This window comes from Pseudophryne corroboree, chromosome 1 (genome assembly GCF_028390025.1).
Source record: "Pseudophryne corroboree isolate aPseCor3 chromosome 1, aPseCor3.hap2, whole genome shotgun sequence".
In the NCBI taxonomy this organism is placed as follows: domain Eukaryota; kingdom Metazoa; phylum Chordata; class Amphibia; order Anura; family Myobatrachidae; genus Pseudophryne; species Pseudophryne corroboree.
This window is the reverse complement of record NC_086444.1, coordinates 659,696,155-659,717,682: the sequence shown is the minus strand read 5'-3', so window position 1 is coordinate 659,717,682 and position 21,528 is coordinate 659,696,155. Positions and strand designations below refer to the sequence as shown.

Here is a 21,528-nt window from a genome sequence, read left to right as displayed (position 1 = left end):
GACCATGGGGATTATACCAAAGCTCCCAAACAGGCGGGAGAGTGCGGATGACTCTGCAGCACCGAATGAGCAAACTCAAGGTCCTCCTCAGCCAGGGTATCAAATTTGTAAAATTTAGCAAAAGTGTTAGACCCTGACCAAGTAGCCGCTCAGCAAAGTTGCAGTGCCGAGACCCCTCGGGCAGCCGCCCAAGATGAGCCCACCTTCCTTGTGGAGTGGGCTTTTACTGATTTTGGCTGCGGTAGTCCTACCGCAGAATGCGCAAGCTGAATAGAGTTACAAATCCAGCGAGCAATGGTCTGCTTAGAAGCAGGAGCACCCAGCTTATTGGGTGCATACAGGATAAACAGCGAATCAGTTTTCCTGACTCCAGCCGTCCTGGAAACATAAATTTTCAGGGCCCTGACTACGTCCAGCAACTTGGAATCCTCCAAGTCCTTAGTAGCCGCAGGCACCACAATAGGTTGGTTCAAGTGAAACGCTGATACCACCTTCAGGAGAAACTGAGGACGAGTCCTCAACTCTGCCCTATCCATATGGAAAATCAGATAAGGGCTTTTACACGACAAAGCCGCCAATTCTGATACACGCCTGGCCGAAGCCAGGGCCAACAACATGACCACTTTCCACGTGAGATATTTCAAATCCACGGTTTTAAGTGGCTCGAACCAATGTGACCTCAGGAATCCCAAAACCACATTGAGATCCCAAGGTGCCACTGGAGGCACGTAAGGAGGCTGAATATGCAGAACTCCCTTGACAAAAGTCTGAACTTCAGGCAACGAAGCCAGTTCCTTTTGAAAGAAAATCGACAGAGCCGAAATCTGGACCTTAATGGACCCCAATTTGAGGCCCATCGTCACCTCTGCTTGCAGGAAATACAGGAAACGACCCAGTTGAAATTCCTCCGTTGGGGCCTTCCTGGCCTCACACCAAGCCACATATTTCCGCCAAATGCGGTGATAGTGGGTTGCAGTCACATCCTTCCTGGCCTTGATCAGGGTAGGAATGACTTCCTCCGGAATACCTTTTTCCTTCAGGATCCGGCGTTCAACCGCCATGCTGTCAAACGCAGCCGCGGTAAGTCTTGGAACAGGCAGGGCCCCTGCTGCAGCAGGTCCCGCCTTAGCGGTAGACGCCATGGGTCCTCTGAGAGCATCTCTTGAAGTTCCGGGGTACCAGGTTCTTCTTGGCCAATCCGGAACCACGAGTATAGTTCTCACTCTTCCCCTTCGTATTATTCTCAGCACCTTGGGAATAAGAGGCAGAGGGGGAAACACGTAAACCGACTGGTACACCCACGGTGTCACTAGAGCGTCCACAGCTATCGCCTGAGGGTCCCTTGACCTGGCGCAATATCTTTGTAGCTTTTTGTTGAGGCGGGACGCCATCATATCCACCTGTGGTCTTTCCCAATGGTTTACAATCAATTGGAAGACTTCTGGATGAAGCCCCCACTCTCCCGGGTGAAGGTCGTGTCTGCTGAGGAAGTCTGCTTCCCAGTTGTCCACACCCGGAATGAACACTGCTGACAGTGCTAGCACGTGATTTTCCGCCCATCGGAGAATCCTTGTAGCTTCTGCCATTGCCCTCCTGCTTCTTGTGCCGCCCTGTCTGTTTACATGGGCGACCGCCGTGATGTTGTCTGATTGGATCAGAACCGGTTTGTTTTGAAGCAGGGGTCTTGCTTGGCTTAGGGCATTGTAAATGGCTCTTAGCTCCAGGATATTTATGTGTAGTGAAATCTCCTGATTTGACCACAGTCCTTGGAAATTTCTTCCCTGTGTGACTGCTCCCCAGCCCCGAAGGCTGGCATCCGTGGTTACCAGGACCCAGTCCTGTATTCCGAATCTGCGGCCCTCTAGGAGATGAGCCCTCTGCAGCCACCACAGTAGTGACACCCTGGTCCTTGCCGACAGGGTTATCCGCTGCTGCATCTGGAGATGCGACCCGGACCACTGGTCCAACAGGTCCCACTGGAAAATCCTTGCGTGGAACCTTCCGAATGGAATTGCTTCGTACGAAGCTACCATTTTTCCCAGGACTCGCGTGCATTGATGCACCGACACCTGTCCTGGTTTTAGGAGGTTTCCGACTAGAGATGACAACTCCTCGGCTTTTTCCACTGGAAGAAACACTTTTTTCTGGTCTGTGTCCAGAATCATTCCCAGGAACAGAAGACGTGTCGTCGGGACCAGCTGTGACTTTGGGATATTGAGAATCCAGCCGTGCTGCTGCAGCACTTCCCGAGAAAGTGCTACCCCCACTAACAACTGTTCCTTGGACCTCGCCTTTATCAGGAGATCGTCCAAGTACGGGATAATTAAAACCCCCTTCTTCAGAAGGAGTATCATCATTTCGGCCATTACCTTGGTAAAGACCCTCGGTGCCGTGGAAAACCCAAACGGCAGCGTCTGGAACTGATAGTGACAGTCCTGTACCACAAACCTGAGGTACTCCTGGTGAGGAGGGTAAATGGGGACATGCAGGTAGGCATCCTTGATGTCCAGGGAGACCATGTAATCCCTCTCGTCCAGGCTCGCAATAACCGCCCTGAGCGATTCCATCTTGAACTTGAACCTTCTGATATATGTGTTCAAGGATTTTAAATTTAAGATGGGTCTCACCGAACCGTCCGGTTTCGGTACCACAAACATTGTGGAATAGTAACCCTTTCCTTGTTGAAGGAGGGGTACCTTGACAATCACTTGCTGTGAATACAGTTTTTGGATAGCCACCAACACTGCCTCCCTGGCAGAGGGAGTTGCTGGTAAGGCAGATTTTAGGAAACGGCGGGGGGGAGACGTCTCGAATTCCAGCCTGTACCCCTGAGATACTACTTGAAGGATCCAGGGATCCACCTGTGAGAGAGCGCACTGTGCGCTGAAATTTCTGAGACGGGCCCCCACCGTACCCGGGTCCGCCTGTGAAGCCCCAGCGTCATGCTGTGGACTTACCGGACGCGGGGGAGGACTTCTGCTCTTGGGAACTGGCTGTATGCTGCAGTTTTTTCCCTCTACCTTTTCCTCTCGGCAGAAAGGATGCGCCTCTAGCCCTCTTGTTTTTATGGGGCCGAAAGGACTGTACTTGATAATACGGTGCTTTCTTTTGCTGTGTTGTAGCCTGTGGCAAAAATTTCGATTTCCCAGCCGTAGCTGTGGAAACGAGATCTGAAAGACCATCCCCAAACAGTTCCACCCCCCTATAAGGCAAAACTTCCATGTGCCTTTTTGAATCGGCATCACCTGACCACTGCCGAGTCCATAACCCCCTTCTGGCGGCAATGGACATTGCGCTTATTTTTGATGCCAGCCGGCAAATATCCCTCTGTGCATCACGCATGTATAAGACAGCGTCTTTTATATGCTCTATTGTCAGCAAAATATTGTCCCTATCCAGAGTATCAATATTATCCGACAGGGAATCTGACCACGCAGCAGCAGCACTGCACATCCATGCCGATGCAATCGCTGGTCGCAATATAATGCCCGTGTGTGTATATATAGCTTTAAGGGTAGCCTCCTGCTTTCTATCAGCAGGTTCCTTTAGGGCGGCCGTATCCGGAGACGGTAGTGCCACCTTTTTTGATAAACGTGTAAGCGCTTTATCTACCCTAGGGGGTGTTTCCCAACGTGACCTATCCTCTGGCGGGAAAGGGTACGCTGCCAATAACCGTTTAGAAATTATCAATTTCTTATCGGGGGAAGTCCACGCTTCCTCACACACCTCCTTTAATTCCTCAGATGCAGGAAAAACTACTGGTAGTTTTTTCTCACCAAACATAATACCCTTTTTTGTGGTACCTGGGGTACTATCAGAAATGTGTAATACATTTTTCATTGCCTCAATCATGTAACGGGTGGCCCTATTGGAAGGTACACTAGTCTCATCGTCGTCGACACTGGAGTCGGTATCCGTGTCAACATCTGTGTCTGCCATCTGAGGTAGCGGGCGTTTTAAAGCCCCTGATTACATTTGAGACGCTTGGACAGGCACAAGCTGAGTAGCCGGCTGTCCTATGTCGTCAAACCTTTTATGTAAGGAGCTGACACTGTCACGTAATTCCTTCCATAAGTCCATCCACACAGGTGTCGACCCCGCAGGGGGTGACATCACATTCACAGGCATTTGCTCTGCCTCCACATCATTTTCCTCATCATACATGTCGACACAGCAGTACCGACACAGCACACACACAGGGAATGCTCTGACAGAGGACAGGACCCCACAAAGCCCTTTGGGGAGACAGAGGGAGAGTATGCCAGCACACACCAGAGCGCTATATAACACAGGGATATCACTATACAGAGTGTTTTCCCCTATAGCTGCTTGTATTTATATAAACTGCGCCTAAATTTATTGCCCCCCCCTCTCTTTTTTACTCTTTCTGTAGTGCAGGACTGCAGGGGAGAGCCAGGGAGCGATCCTTCCAGCGGAGCTGTGAGGGAAAATGGCGCCAGTGTGCTGAGGGAGATGGCTCCGCCCCTTTTTCGGCGGGCTTTCTCCCGCTGTTTGTGTAAATCTGGCAGGGGTAATTTACACCTATATAACCTCTAGGGCTATATATGGTGTCAGTTTTGCCAGCCAAGGTGTTAATATTGCTGCTCAGGGCGCCCCCCCCCCCCCCAGCGCCCTGCACCCATCAGTGACCGGAGTGTGTGGTGTGCATGAGGAGCAATGGCGCACAGCTGCAGTGCTGTGCGCTACCTTGGAGAAGACAGAAGTCTTCAGCCGCCGATTTTCCGGACACTTCTTGCTTCTGGCTCTGTAAGGGGGGCGGCGGCGCGGCTCCGGGACCGGACGACGAGGTCGGGTCCTGTGTGCGATCCCTCTGGAGCTAATGGTGTCCAGTAGCCTAAGAAGCCCAAGATACCACCAGTTAGGTAGGTTCGCTTCTTCTCCCCTTAGTCCCTCGTTGCAGTGAGCCTGTTGCCAGCAGGTCTCACTGTAAAATAAAAAACCTAAACTATACTTTCTTTATACTAGCTCAGGAGAGCCCCTAGTGTACATCCAGCTCGGCCGGGCACAGAAATCTAACTGAGGTCTGGAGGAGGGTCATAGGGGGAGGAGCCAGTGCACACCAGATAGTCCTGAATCTTTCTTTAATTGTGCCCAGTCTCCTGCGGAGCCGTCTATTCCCCATGGTCCTTACGGAGTCCCCAGCATCCACTAGGACGTCAGAGAAATATAAAGTAAAAGTATATCTATTTTCTAGACATATCCTCTGGTGCATATGTAGGCGAGATCCCGACCACTGGTCCAAGAGATCCAGCTGAAAGGACAGAGCATGAAACCTTCCATACTGCAGAGCCTCATAGGAGGCAATCATCTTCCCCAGAAGGCGGATGCACTGATGAACCGAAACCCAGGTAGGCTTCAAGACATTCCGGACCATTGTTTGAATCACCAACGCTTTCTCCACCGGTAGAAACATCCGCTTCACCTCCGTGTCAAGGGTCATCCCCAGGAAAGACAGCCTCCTTTCTTCTCCAGATGAGACTTTGGAAGGTTCAGGATCCAGCTGTGTTCCTTGAGCAGATGTGTCTTGAGAGCAATGGATCTTAACAACTTCTCCCTGGACGACGCCTTGATCAGAAGATCATCCAGATACGGAATTATGTTCACCCCTTGCTTGCGGAGGAGAACCATCATCTCTGCCATCACCTTGGTGAAGACCCTCGGTGCCATGGAGAGACCGAACGGCAGTGCCTGAAACTGATAATGATCATCTATCAGTGCAAACCTGAGATATGCCTGATGCGGCGACCAAAATGAGAATGTGGAGGTACGCATCCTTGATTTCAAGGGACACCAGGAACTCCCCCTCCGTCAGTCCTGAGATGACAGCTCTCAGAGACTCCATCTTGAATTTGAACTCCCTGAGATAAGGGTTCAATGATTTTAAGTTCAGAATTAGCCGTACCGAACCATCCGGCATCGGTACCACAAAAAGGTTTAAATAGTAACCTTTGTTCCACTGAAGAGGCGGAACTGGATCAATGACCTCGGACACTACCAATTTTCGGATAGCTTCTAGAAGAATTGCTCTGTCTGCTGGCAAGCCTGATTTGAAGAAACGGTGAGTTGGGAGAGTTTGAAACGCCAGCCTGTACACCCTGGACACTATATCTTGTACCCAAGGGTCCAGGCCAGACGACACCCAGACGTGGCTAAAATGCCGGAGTCTTGTTCCCACCTGACCTTCCTTCAGGCTGTGCGGTCCACCGTCATGCGGAGGACTTTGAGGCACCAGAATCAGGCTTCTGGTATTGGGAACCTGCGGGAGCAGGCTTTTTTCCTTTAGCACGACCACCTCTGAAGAAGGTGTGAGAAGGCTTATTCTTTCTAGGCCTCGCGGGCCGAAAGACTGTGACGTGGCTGGTGAAAAAGGCTTCTTCGTAGCCGGTGCAGCGGAGGGGAGAAAAGGAAACTTACCCGCGGTAGCCATGGCAATCCGCATCCAGCATCATCCCAAACAGAGCCTTACCTGTATAGGGTAGGCACTCCACACTCTTCCTGGATTCCGCGTCCGCAGACCACTGGCGCAGCAAGAGACCTCAACGAGCCGAGACGGACATTGAGGAGATCCCCGCAGCAATGGAACCCAGGTCCTTCATGGAATCTACCAGGAACCCTGCAGAATCCTGAATATTACGTAAAAATAAGTCAACGTCACCTCTATCAAGTCCTCCTGCAGAGTGATTGACCACCTGGCTATGGTGGTCATTCTGAGTTGATCGCAGCCAGCAACTTTGAGCTACTGCTGCGATCAACTAGTACACGCCTATGGGGGAGTGTATTTTAGCTTAGCAGGGCTGCAATCGCTTTTGCAGCAATGCTAAGCTAAAAAAAAATTCAAGCAAAAGAGGACTAGCCCTATACCTACTTACCCTGTGCGACGATCCCTGCGATGCTGGAGCCGGCTTTGACGTCAGACATCCGCCTTCCGTTCTTCTGGACACGCCTGCGTTTCACTCACCACTCCCCGAAAACGGCTCCAAGCGGTCCGGATCCGCCCTGGCGTGCCTTCTTCCTGTCAATCTTCTTTGTGGTCGTCTCTGTGACCGCTTCCTTTGTAAGTCGCAACGTAACCCGGCAACCCGTCACCAGGCAACGTCGCGTACGCACACTGCGGCCGCCACCCATGCCGCACCCGTTTGCACTGCAGCGATAAACCGCTGCGTGCGAATGGGTCGGAATGACCCTCTATAGCAGGGCTGGCCAAACCGGTCCTCGAGATCTACCAACAGTTCATATTTTCTAGGCCTCCTGGAGATCTGTAGAATTGTCACTTAGGAATGAATGCAGCACATCTTAATTAGTAATGACTACACCTGTGCACCAGCTAGGTGGTCTGGAAAAATAAGAATTTACTCACCGGTAATTCTATTTCTCGTAGTCCGTAGTGGATGCTGGGAACTCCGTAAGGACCATGGGGAATAGACGGGCTCCGCAGGAGACTGGGCACTCTAAAGAAAGATTTAGGACTATCTGGTGTGCACTGGCTCCTCCCCCTATGACCCTCCTCCAAGCCTCAGTAAGGACACTGTGCCCGGAAGAGCTGACACAATAAGTAAGGATTTTGAATCCCGGGTAAGACTCATACCAGCCACACCAATCACACCGTATAACTCGTGATAGGAACCCCGGTTAACAGTATGATAACAAAAGGAGCCCCTGAACAGATGGCTCGCAATAACAACCCGATTTGTGTAACAATAACTATTTACAAGTATTAAACACAATCCGCACTTGGGATGGGCGCCCAGCATCCACTACGGACTACGAGAAATAGAATTACCGGTGAGTAAATTCTTATTTTCTCTGACGTCCTAGTGGATGCTGGGAACTTCGTAAGGACCATGGGGATTATACCAAAGCTCCCAAACGGGCGGGAAAGTGCGGATAACTCTGCAGCACCGAATGAGAGAACTCCAGGTCCTCCTCAGCCAGGGTATCAAATTTATAGAATTTTGCAAACGTGTTTGCCCCTGACCAAGTAGCAGCTCGGCAAAGTTGTAAAGCAGAGACCCCTCGGGCAGCCGCCCAAGATGAGCCCACCTTCCCTGTGGAATGGGCTTTTACAGATTTAGGCTGCGGTAGTCCCACCGCAGAATGCGCCAGCTGAATAGTGCTACAAATCCAGCGCGCGATAGTCTGCTTAGAAGCAGGAGCACCCAGTTTGTTGGGTGCATACAGGATAAACAGCGAGTCAGTTTTCCTGACTCCAGCCGTCCTGGAAACATAAATTTTCAGGGCCCTGACTACGTCCAGTAACTTGGAATCCTCCAAGTCCCTAGTAGCCGCAGGCACCACAATAGGTTGGTTCAAGTGAAAAGCTGAGACCACCTTTGGGAGAAACTGAGGACGAGTCCTCAACTCTGCCCTATCCATATGAAAATCAGATAAGGACTTTTACAAGACAAAGCCGCCAATTCTGATACTCGCCTGGCCGAAGCCAGGGCCAACAACATGACCACTTTCCACGTGAGATATTTTAAATCCACAGTCTTAAGTGGCTCGAACCAATGTGATTTCAGGAATTCCAAAACCACATTGAGATCCCAAGGTGCCACTGGGGGCACAAAAGGAGGCTGAATATGCAGAACTCCTTTGACAAAAGTCTGAACTTCAGGCAGAGAAGCCAGTTCTTTTTGGAAGAAAATCGACAGAGCCGAAATCTGGACCTTAATGGACCCCAATTTGAGGCCCAACGTCGCTCCTGCTTGCAGGAAATGTAGGAATCGACCCAGCTGAAATTCCTCCGTCGGGGCCTTCTTGGCCTCACACCACGCAACATATTTTCGCCAAATGCAGTGATAATGTTTTGCGGTGACATCCTTCCTGGCTTTGATCAGGGTAGGGATGACTTCCTCCAGAAAGCCCTTTTCCTTTAGGATCCGGTGTTCAACCGCCATGCCGTCAAACGTAGCCGCGGTAAGTCTTGGAACAGACAGGGTCCCTGCTGCAGCAGGTCTTGTCTGAGCGGCAGAGGCCAAGGGTCCTCTGCAAGCATCTCTTGAAGTTCCGGGTACCAAGCTCTTCTTGGCCAATCCGGAACCACGAGTATAGTTTTCACTCCTCGCTTTCTTATTATTCTCAGTACCTTGGGAATGAGAGGCAGAGGAGGAAACACATAAACCGACTGGTACACCCACGGTGTCACTAGAGCGTCCACAGCGATCGCCTGAGGGTCCCTTGACCTGGCGCAATATCTTTTCAACTTTTTGTTGAGGCGGGACGCCATCATGTCCACCTGTGGTCTTTCCCAACGGTCTACCAGCATTTGGAAGACTTCTGGATGAAGTCCCCATTCTCCCGGGTGGAGGTCGTGCCTGCTGAGGAAGGCTGCTTCCCAGTTGTCCACTCCCGGAATGAACACTGCTGTCAGTGCCAACACATGATTCTCTGCCCATCGGAGAATCCTTGTGGCTTCTGCCATCGCCATCCTGCTTCTTGTGCCGCCCTGTCTGTTTACATGGGCGACCGCCGTGATGTTGTCTGATTGGATCAGTACCGGCTGGTTCTGAAGCAGGGGCCTTGCTTGGCTTAGGGCATTGTAAAGTGAAGCGAAATCTCCCGATTTGACCACAGTCCTTGGAAATTTCTTCCCTGTGTGACTGCACCCCAGCCCCGAAGGCTGGCATCCGTGGTCACCAGGACCCAGTCCTGTATTCCGAATCTGCGGCCCTCTAGTAGATGAGCCCTCTGCAGCCACCACAGCAGCGACACCCTGGTTCTTGCCGACAGGGTTATCCGCTGTTGCATCTGGAGATGGGACCCGGACCATTTGTCCAACAGGTCCCACTGGAACGTTCTTGCGTGGAACCTTCCGAATGGAATTGCTTCGTATGAAGCTACCATTTTTCCCAGGACTCGTGTGCATTGATGTACCGACACCTGTCCTGGTTTTAGGAGGTTTCTGACTAGAGATGACAACTCCTCGGCTTTTTCCACTGGAAGAAACACTTTTTTCTGGTCTGTGTCCAGAATCATTCCCAGGAACAGAAGACGTGTCGTCGAGACCAGCTGTGACTTTGGAATATTGAGAATCCAGCCGTGCTGTTGTAGCACTTCCCGAGAAAGTGCTACCCCCACTACAAACTGTTCTTTGGACCTTGCCTTTATCAGGAGATCGTCCAAGTATGGGATAATTAAAACTCCCTTCTTGCGAAGGAGTATCATCATTTTGGCCATTACCTTGGTAAAGACCCTCGGTGCCGTGGATAACCCAAATGGCAGCGTCTGGAACTGATAGTGACAGTCCTGTACCACAAATCTGAGGTACTCCTGGTGCGGAGCGTAAATAGGGACATGCAGGTACGCATCCTTGATGTCCAGGGAGACCATGTAATCCCCCTCGTCCAGGCTCGCAATAACCGCCCTGAGCGATTCCATCTTGAACTTGAACCTTTTGATATAAGTGTTCAAGGCTTTTAAATTTAAGATGGGTCTCACCGAACCGTCCGGTTTCAGTACCACAAACATTGTGGAATAGTAACCCTTTCCCTGTTGAAGGAGGGGTACCTTGACAATCACTTGCTGTGAATATAGTTTTTGAATAGCCACCAACACTTCCTCCCTGGCAGAGGGAGTTGCCGGTAAGGCAGATTTTAGGAAACGGCAGGGGGGAGACGTCTCGAATTCCAGCCTGTACCCCTGAGAAAAGAAAGAGAGGCGCCCGTGACTTACAACCTCGGTGAACTTCCTGGTGCCGCACAATGTGGAAAAATGGGGAAGCTGTCAACCCCCAAAAAATAGCATTAACAAGAAAAAAGAACCAAAACGTGCGCAAAAGGAAGAGCCAATCAAAAAATAATATTTGGATTAATTTTTATTTTTATTAAATATGTATTTAATTGTAGTTAATACCAAATAAATTAATTATAAATATAATCCTTAGAGTGACCACAATAAGATATTGAAAATAATATTAAAATGAATAAAACAACACAATCATGAAATATATAACCATCTAATTAATTTCTCATATATGGTTAGTATTCCAAAAGACCAATAATAGATACAAATGTATAAAATCCTGAAGAATAAATGGTTCCTAAAACAGGTAATACTGTATCACTTAGGATACATATTTAGATCACAATGATGCAAAGAAAAAATATTATTAATGAATAGACTAAGAAGTCCACATTGGTTGGCCAGCCTTAATTAATACTTATTATATTGTGCACAAACAAAAATTTATCCAAGATCAATAGAGTAAATAAATGGAAGATGTATTGCCTGTAAGATATCATGAAATTGAATAAACAATAAGGAATCAAAATTCTTCCAATAACGATCTAAACTAGTAATAATTATCCGTTATACATGTATCCAAAAGTCTTGTGCGGCTCATTAGCTCCTAACCTCGTACGGCTGCTGATGTAAATGTTAAATGTTGGAGCAAATGGATAGAAGACAGTCCCGTCCCTTTGACCAATGCTATTTAAAAGTCTCGATAAAGGCACCTAGCTTTATGCGGCCGTTGGTGTGGGCAGCCAATGCCGTAGTATTACAGTCCCGTAATACGATGATTGTTATGAATAAATAAAAATACTAATACACAGTCCCGAATGGCTCAAATAGCCCCTAGCCTAATAAGGCCATTGGTGTGGGTGGCTATAATGACGGGATAATGTATTGATAAATAAACCCCGTCTCACTCGTAGCAATCTCACCCGTGCCAGTGAATGCAGTAGCCGTCCGTCCGGCCGGATGTTCACCGGACCTCCGCCGTTTCCAATCCACAAGCCGTTTTGTGCTGCGCTGCCTGGGTGCTCCTCCGACAGCGCAGCTGGGTAATCCTTAGGCTGGGATGAAAGAGATGGAAATAACTGTGGCGTTTTAAGGCGGGTTAGGGCTGTCGGTGATGTCCGTTCGTCTCCAAATGGCAGAGAGATGGTATAGATCCGTGGATCACTCCAAAGCCGTTCAACCTAACGCGTTTCTCGACCGTAGGCACTGGTCGTTTCATCAGAGGTAGATCTCGAGGACTGGTTTGGCCAGCTCTGCTCTATAGCTTTAGAAATTCGTGCACAGGCAATAGTAGGCCGCAGTATAGCCCCTGAAGCCGTGTATATGAATTTGAGCGTAGCACCCACCTTGCGATCTGCCATGTCCTTCAATGCGGTAAATCCCGGGACTGGTAAAACCACCTGTTTTGACAGCCTGGAGACAGAGGCGTCAACTATAGGCGGAGACTCCCATTTTTTTCTATCGTCTTCTGGGAAGGGAAAAGCAACCAGGACCCTTTTAGGGATCTGGAATTTTTTCTCTGGATTTTCCCAGGCTTTTTCAAATATAGCATTTAAGTCCTTAGATGCTGGGAAGGCGAGATGGGCCTTCTTACTGTCCGTGAAAAATGCCTCCTCAACCTGTTCAGGAGGTGTGTCAGAAATATGCAACACATCCCTTACGGCTTCAATCATCAATTGCACCTACTTAGCAAGTGATGTCGCCCCCCTCGACACATCCCCGTCACCGTCTGCAGTGTCAGAATTGGTGTCCGTGTCATCCTGCATAATCTTGGCAAGTGCACGTTTGTGAGAATGTACCGCAGGGGACCCCGAGGGAGCAGTATCAGACCATACAGCCATAGAGGATTGCAATACCCGAGTTGCATGCTCAGTTCTTGTAACCCTCTCAGAAATCTGAGAAATAGTCCCCCTACGAGAGGCTAACCACTCTAGCTGGGATCTGCGCTACAACAGTGCAATCCTGATTACATGGGATGGGATCTTCCTGAGAAGATAAATCCTCTGCAGCATATGAAATAGAGTCTCTAGACATGTTTGCTAATACACCCCACATACACACAGGGTACAGGGCAGACAGAGTTTCCCCCCCAAGAATGGCAGAGACACACAGATTGGAGCCAACCCACACACAGCGCTATTACAGGTATAGGGAGACCCTAAACCAGCGCTGTGTGCCTTAATAGGTGACACAGTCTTACACAGCCTCCCCTCCCTTCTACAACCCCCTGGTACCGTACAGATAGCTGAAGTTGCACTGGAGGGACTGTTCTTCCACTTGCATCCGACTACAGGTAGGAAAATGGCGCTGAAACACTGCTGGGTCCGCTCTGAGAAGCTCCGCCCCCTTAATGGCGCTGTCTTCACGCTCTTCTTAGATTATACTGGCCTGAGGTTTTTGTGCTGGCTGAGATCCGCAGACCACGACAGGCTTTTTTGGTCAGTGTAGGGTCAGGTGCTGGCTCCGGGGCGCCCCTCACAGAGCTGCACCCAGGTACCGCTGAGCCGTCGCGCTCCTACCCTAAAGCTGCCATCTTCACACAGACCCGCTGCTTGTTAGGGGGGGCGGTGACTCACTCGCCACCCTTCAGCTCTGTAAGGGGGTGGCAGCATGCTGCTGGGGTGAGTGTTCCCCTGCAGCGGGGTGCGATCTATCCCTTCTGGAGCCTAATGTCCAGTCAGCAGAGAGAGTGGCTCAGACCCCGCATGGCGGACACTGCTCCCCCCCTCAGTCCCTCGATGCAGGGAGGCTGTTGCCAGCAGCCTCCCTGTAAAATAAAACTCTAAGATAAACTTTTTCTAAGAAAGCTCTGTAGAGCTCCCCTAGCTGTGACCGGCTCCTCTGGGCACATTTTCTAAACAGAGTCTGGTAGGAGGGGCATAGAGGGGGGAGCAAGCCCACACTCTCAAACTCTTAAAGTGCTAATGGCTCCTGGTGGACCAGTCTATACCCCATGGTACTAATATGGACCCCAGCATCCTCTAGGACGTAAGAGAAAAACTGCAGCGTGCGATCGGGTCAGAATGACCCCCCAAGTCCCTTAATAGGGCTTAGTATACTACAACACTCCCCCCCCCCCCCCCTTCCCCCCATACCCCCCTTCTAAGACCCCCTGGTACCGCTGAGGAGACGTGGAGTCTTTGTGGAGGAGCTGCGCTTCCCTGTGATTCCTGTCAGTGTAAGCTGCAGAGTGAAAATGGCGCTGGTGAGCGGGATCCGGTCTGAAGATCGACAGTGTCTAGGTCGACAATGTTTAGGTCGGCCACTATAGGTCGACAGGATCAGAAGGTCAACAGGGTCAGAAGGTCGACATGTTGTAGGTCAACAGGAGTTTTTTGTAAGAATATTTTTTTTTTTTTTTTACTTTTTCATACTTAACAAGCGAAGCGGTAGCGGAGTGCGGTGCACTAATTGGGCTTCCCGATCACTCTACGAAGAAAACTACACCAAAAAAACAAAAACAAAAAAAACTCATGTCGACCTTTTGACCCCGTGGACCTACAGTGGTCGACCTAGACACTGTCGATCTAATGACCCAAACCCCTGGTGAGCTGCTGGATCTGCTCATAGTGAAGCCCCGCGCCCTTAATGGCGCTCGGCTTCCCGCTTTTTTTTTATACTGGCCTAAGGTAATTTTTATGCCTAACAGAGGGTTAAAACCCTTGTTAGGTATGATAGCCAGTGGGGGTATGCATTGGTGGCTCAGTGTGCCCCTCACAGCGGGACACACGTCTGCGTATGCCCTCTGAGCCCCCTGGAGAACAGCCTGCTCTCAGAGCTGCGCTCCTACCTTTGTGCCGCCATTCCTGCCGGCGACCCACTAACAGGGACGCCGGCGCTGTACTCACCACTCTATCTTCTGGCTCGGTTAGGGGTGGCGGCGTGCTGCGAGAGGGTACGCTCGCTGTGGTGGGGCTTGGCTAATGACTCCCTTAGGAGCTCAGTGTCCTGTCAGCGGAGAAATGGGACCATTAACTCTTTAGGAAGTTGGGCCGTTCTCCCCACTAAGTCCAACGAAGCAGGCAGTCTGGTGCCAATCAGACCTGCCTGAAAACAACAAACAGAAAATAAATGCAGAAAACTCTTCAGGAGCTTCCCTAAGCGTGACCGGCTCCTCCGGGCACATTTTCTAAAGTCAGGTAGGAGGGGCATAGAGGGAGGAGACCGTGCACACAATTGATTTCTTAAAGTGCCCAAGGCTCCTAGTAGACCCGTCTACACCCCATGGTATTAATGTGGATCCCAGTATCCTCTAGGACGAAAGAGAAAAGATGTTAAAACTGAAGGTTGTTATTGATGTTGATAGTAAATATAGGATTTTAATTACTTACCGGTAAATCCTTTTCTCGCAGTCCGTAGAGGATGCTGGGGTCCACATTAGTACCATAGGGTATAGACGGGTCCACTAGAAGCCATTGGAGTTTGAGACCGTGGGCTGGCTCCTCCCTCTATGACCCACCTACCATCTAGAAACTGTGCCCGAGGAGAAGGACATCTTCGAGAGAAAGATTATACACAGATCGTGGCGAGATTCATACCAGCTCTCACATACAAGGCAAATCAAACATTACTTACCCATTAACAATACAGTACTCAAATAAAAACAAAGTTGTACTGAACCAGATAACCACTGCAGGAAAATGAAGCGCTGGGCGAGCGCCCAGCATCCTCTACGGACTACGAGAAAAGGATTTACCGGTAGATAATTAAAATCCTATTTGAGGTACACCCCAAAGATCTGTTACCTCCCTGAACACCTCCGGATGGAGACCCCACTCTAGGGATGGACATCGAAAGCAAACCATCATATGATGGCAATGTTCCACCATTGAAACTTTCGATGCAATGGTTACTAACCATCACATCAAAAGTATTCGATGGTGAAAACTATTTATATGACTAGTTTATGCGCAAGAGCCTGCATTTTCGTTTGCAATGTGGGAATTGGGATTGGGGGCAGGGCCAGACTCTGAGCAACATATTACTTTATCAGTGGACATTGTGTGTATAATATACATATATAATATACACACACAATGCCCAATGATGAAGTAACATTGCCCCCTCAGTGACAAATACACATTGCCCCCACTGTGCCAGATATACAATGCCTCCAGTGCCAGATATACAATGCCCCCACAGTGCCAGATATGCAATGCCCCCACAGTGCCAGATATGCAATGCCCCCACAGTGCCAGATATGCAATGCCCCCCCCCCCCCCACAGTGCCAGATATACATTTCCCCCACAGTGCCAGATATACATTGCCCCCACAGTGCCAGATATACAATGCCCCCACAGTGCCAGATATACAATGCCCCCACAGTGCCAGATATGCAATGCCCCCACAGTGCCAGATATGCAATGCCCCCACAGTGCCAGATATGCAATGCCCCCCCCCCCCCCCACAGTGCCAGATATACATTTCCCCCACAGTGCCAGATATACATTGCCCCCACAGTGCCAGATATACAATGCCCCCACAGTGCCAGATATACAATGCCCCCACTGTGGCAGATATACAATGCCCCCACTGTGGCAGATATACAATGCCCCCTTGTGGCAGATATACATTGTCCCACTGTGCGCTCATTGCCCCCCACCCCTTACCTATGGCTCTGTTTCTTCTATGTGAGGGGAGGAGAGCGTAGCATAGCGTCTCTCTTGCCTCATAATTATCTTTGATGCCCGATCTCACTCTCCAACGGCGGCGGGGTCAATCTGAAATGATGCGCCGGTTCGTTAGCCAATCAGAGCTCGCGGACCGGCAGCCAATCAGGAGCCGCGGCTGCCGGTCCATGAGCTCTGATTGGCTAGTAAACCGGTGCCTTATTCAGATTGACCGCGCCGCCGCTGATGGAGAGTGAGACTGGCCATCCAAGAGAATTGAGGGGCAGGAGAGCGCTCTCCTCCCCTCACACAGAACGAAGCCAGCGGAATGCAGTATTGTGGACGACCCGGCAGTACGGCGTGCCGGCTGGGAATTTCTTACAATAATGTGGATGGCAACTTGCTCAGTGCACGGTTTGCTTTGCTGTCTCACATGGGACCAATTCCGATGATTATGGTGTGGAGTTTGTATGTTCTTTCCATGTTTTTTGTGTTTTCTCTTGGTTTTTCCCACAGTCCAAAACATACTCAAGCAAGGACTTTGTCCATAGCCCTCCTAAATTATTCCCCCCGATCAATGGTGGTGTATAGCTGGAGTGATATAAATATCAGTGAGGTCACTGTCTCCTCTGAATCCTCCTGAGCTCCGAGTGTCTGTGGCTTCTGCTGCTAAAGGGTAAGGTCTGGGAACTGATTGGCTCTCTGAGTCAGTGAGAGCCAATCAGAGCTTGCAGTGGGCCCTGTTGCCTAGCAGCAGCCTAGAGAGGGGAGGGGGTGAGGGGACTGGCTGAGCAGGCTCATGTCTGAAACAGACAGCCTCCAACGGACTTAGGAAGTTTCCCTGATAGACACAGCAGCAAGGGGATGCATAGCTATTTGGAATTAGAAAAAAACAAGCCACCATCGGAAGACCATCGAATGACTATCATTCGATGGTGAAAAACATCGGGAGGGCACCATTAAATGCTAAAAACACTACCAGCGAAACGAAAACATCGATGGTTCGGAAACATCGACCATCGATGTCCATCCCTACCCCACTCCCCTGGATGGCGGTCATGTCTGCTGAGGAAGTCCGCTTCCCAGTTATCTACTCCCGGAATGCCAACGCGTGTTTTTCTGCCCAGAGGATGATTCTTGTTACCTCTGACATTGCAGCTCTGCTCTTCGTTTCGCCCTGTTGGTTTATGTAAGCCACTGTCATAACATTGTCCGACTGCACTTGAATGGCCCGATTTCTCAGAAGATTGGCCGCTTGGAGAAGACCGTTGTAGACGGCTCTTAGTTCCAGAATGTACGGTAGGCCGGCTTCCAGACCTGACCACCTTCCTTGGAAGGTTTCCCCTTGAGTGACTGCGCCCCAGCCCTAGAGACATGCATCCGTGGTTAGAAGGATCCAGTCCTGAATCCCGAACCTGCGGCCCTTCAGAAGGTGAGGTAATTGCAGCCACCAGAGGAGTGAAATCGTGGCCTTTGGCGACAGATGTATCCTCTGGTGCATGTGTAGATGAGATCCCGACCACTTGCATGAAACCTCCCGTACTGCAGAGCCTCGTAAGAGGCCACCATCTTCACCAGAAGGCAAATGCACTGATGAACCGAGACCCGAGTTGGCTTCAGGACATCCCGAGCCATTGTTTGTATCACCAACGCTTTTTCCTCTGGAAGAAACACCCTCTGCACTTCCGTGTCGAGGATCATTCCCAGAAAGGACAACCTCCTGGTTGGCTCCAAATGTGATTTTGGGAGATTCAGGATCCAACCGCGTTCCTTGAGTAGATGGGTCGTGAGAACAATGGACTGTAACAGCTTCTCCTTGGACGATGCCTTTATCAGCATATCGTCCAAATATGGCATTATGTTAACCCCCTGTGTGTGGAGAACCATCATTTCCGCCATCACCTTGGTGAATATCCTCGGTGCTGTGGAAAGGCCGAATGGCAGAGGCTGGAATTGAAAATGACTGTCCAACAGTGCGAATCGGGGATAAGCTTGATGCGGCAGCCAAATCGGAATGTGGAGGTACGCATCCTTGATATTTAGGGATAGTAGGAATCCCCCCCTCTTCCAGTCCTGAAATCACCGCCCTCAGAGACTCCATTTTGAACTTGAACTCCCTCAGAAAGGGATTTAGCGATTTTAAGTTCAAAATGGGCCTGACCGAACCATCCGGTTTCGATACAACGAAAAGGTTCAAATAGTAACCTTTGTTTTGCAAATGGGGTGGAACTGGTACAATGACCTGTGCCTCCACCAACTTCTGGATGGCTTCCTGTAGGATAGCCATGTCTGCCAGCAAAGCTGGCCAGCCTGACTTGAAGAATCGGTGAGGAGGGAGATCTTGAAACTCCAGCCTGTACCCCTGGGACACAATATCCTGTACCCAGGGGTCCAGGCTGGACGACACCCAGACGTGACTGAAATGCCTGAGTCTCGCCTCCGTCGGTCCCACCTCCAGGCCGCGCGGTCCACAGTCATGCTGAGGACTTTGGCGTACTTGAAGCAGGCGTCTGTTCCTGGGAACCCGCAGCAGCAAGTTTCTTGGATTTTGGCCGACCTCCTCTAAAGAAGGTGTTGGACGGCTTGGCGTTTTTTGTTTTAGCAGCCTGAAAGGACTGTGATGCAGCTGAAGAAAAAGGCTTCTTCGTAGCAGGTGCAGCTGAGTGAAGAAAAGGAGACTTACCCACTGTAGACGTGGAAATCCACGCATCCAACGCTTCCCCAAAGAGAGCCTGACCTCTGTAGGGTAGGGTCTCCACACCTCTCCTGGATTCCGCGTCGGCAGACCACTGGCACAGCCAAAGTCCCCTGCGAGCTGAGACAGACATGGTAAATATCCCTGCAGCCATGGAACCAGGTCTTTCATGGATTCCACCATAAATCCTGCAGAATCTTGAATGTTACATAAAAACAATTCAACATCACCTTTATCCATTGTATCCAAATCCTCAAGTAACATGCCTGACCACTTTACTATAGCTTTGGAAATCCATGCACAGGCAATAGTAGGACGCAGTATCGCTCCTGACGCAGTGTATATGGATTTGACGCGGTAGATCCTGGAACAGGTTAAACCACTTTTTTTGAGAGTCTGGACACAGACGCGTCAACCATGGGTGGGTTTTCCCATTTTTTCCTGCCCTCCTCAGGGAAGGGGAAAGCAACCAGAACCCTTCTTGGGATCTGGATTTTTTTCTCCGGGATTTCCCAGGCTCTCTAAAATATAGCATTTAATTCTTTAGATGCAGGGAAGGTTAGCGAGGCTTTCTTATGGTCAGTGAAGTAAGCCTTCTCAACCTGTTTAGGTGTTGTATCAGCAATATTCAACACATCTCTAATGGCCTCTATCATCAACTGCACCCCTTTAGCAAGAGATGCGGCCCCCCTCAGCACAGCCCCATCACTGTCTGCCGTGTCAGAGTCAGTATCAGTGTCATCTTGCATAATCTGGGCAAGAGCACGTTTGTGGGAACATACAGTAGGGGGTCTTGAGGTAACAGAACCGGACCAAACTGCGATAGTGTTCTGTAAAACCTGAGTTGCAGATCCATTCTGTGCAACCCTAGTAGAAATCTGAGAAATCAAAGTTTTAATAGAGGATAACCACTCAGGCTCCCTTGCTGGTATCTGCGCTAACACAGTGTAATCCTGATTACATGGAATGGGATCATCCTGAGAGGACATATCCTCTGCAGCATATGACACAGAGTCCCTGGACATAGCTTAATGGAGACCACAGACACTCCACACACACACACAGGGAAAGGCAGACAGAGTTTCCCCCCTAAGAATGGCCAGAGAGACACATAGATTGGAGCCAACCCACACACAGCGCTAATAGATAGGGAGACCCCTAACCAGCGCTGACTGTGCACCTTAATAGGTTATACAGTCTGTAAACAGCCCCCCCCCCTTCTACAACTCCCTGGTACCGTAACAGATTGCTGGAGTTGATGTGGAGGGACAGCTCTCACTGACAGCGCTTCTGCAGGCAGGAAAATGGCGCTGAACGCTGCTGGGACCGCTCTGAAGAGAAGCTCCGCCCCCTTACATGGCTCTGTCTTCCCGATCTTCTGAAGATTATACTGGCCTGAGGAATTGTGCTGGCAGCGATCCTGGGACCCTGACAGGTTTGGAGGTTAGTGTAGGCGCTGGCTCAGAGCGCCCCTCACTGCGCCGCACTATGTAACGCTGAGCCCTGGAGCGCAGTTAGTACTACGCTCCATACCTTGTTGCTGGCATCTACACACCGGCTCCCCGCTTGCTAGGGGGGCCGGTGACTAACTCGCCACTGATATTCTAGCTCTGTAAGGGGTTGGCGGCATGCTGCTGGGGCGAGTGATCCCCTCAGGAGCTCAGTGTCCTGACAGCGGAGATAGTGGCTCAGACCCCGCAGGGCGGACACTCTCTCCCCCCCCCTCCCTTAGTCCCACGAGGCAGGGAGGCTGTTGCCAGCAGCCTCTCTGTAAAATAATAAACTCTAAAAAAAATCTTTAACCGGCTGCTCCGGGCACATTTTCTAAACAGAGTCTGGTAGGAGGGGCATAGAGGGAGGAGCCAGCCCACACTCTCAAACTCTTAAAGTGCCAGTGGCTCCTATTGGACCCGTCTATACCCCATGGTACCAATGTGGACCCCAGCATCCGCTAGGACATCAGAGAAATTAGTCATTAAGAGCATGAAATGGGACCCGGTCAGCTAATGCTGGGAACCTGACATGGATCACAATGTTGGTGCCGGAATCCTGACTGCCAGCATCCCGATAGTAAGTGTGCCTGGGTGGGTTAGGGTCAGGCTGCGGAGGTAGGTGGTTAGAGTTAGACTGTGGGTTAGCTTTAGGCACCAAGAAGGGAGGGGAGTATAGTGTTATACTACTTACCTACTAGGTGTTGGGAAGCTGCGCGTCAGGATGCCACTGTCGGTATTCTGACCACGGGCATCCCAAGTGCTGGAATCGTCATGAAATAACATGTTGCATCATGGTCCCCTCAATGTACAGTGCTACAGAATATGTTGCCATTTCAAAATGAAAGGATAACAATAACAGCACTCATTTGCATAAGTGGGCAATAAAATGGTGGTGTTAACATCAAACTAAAGTGGCAATCTGGTAAGAAACGTGTGAGCTGGGGAGGAAAGACACACTGGATTATTGTT

At 50.2% G+C, this 21,528-nt stretch overlaps 1 protein-coding gene across 2 annotated transcripts in view; it reads right to left on the bottom strand.

The window, feature by feature from the left end:
* Positions 1-21,528, bottom strand: part of XPA (XPA, DNA damage recognition and repair factor) — a 117,524-nt gene that overhangs the window by 44,701 nt on the left and 51,295 nt on the right. The window lies entirely within an intron of this gene.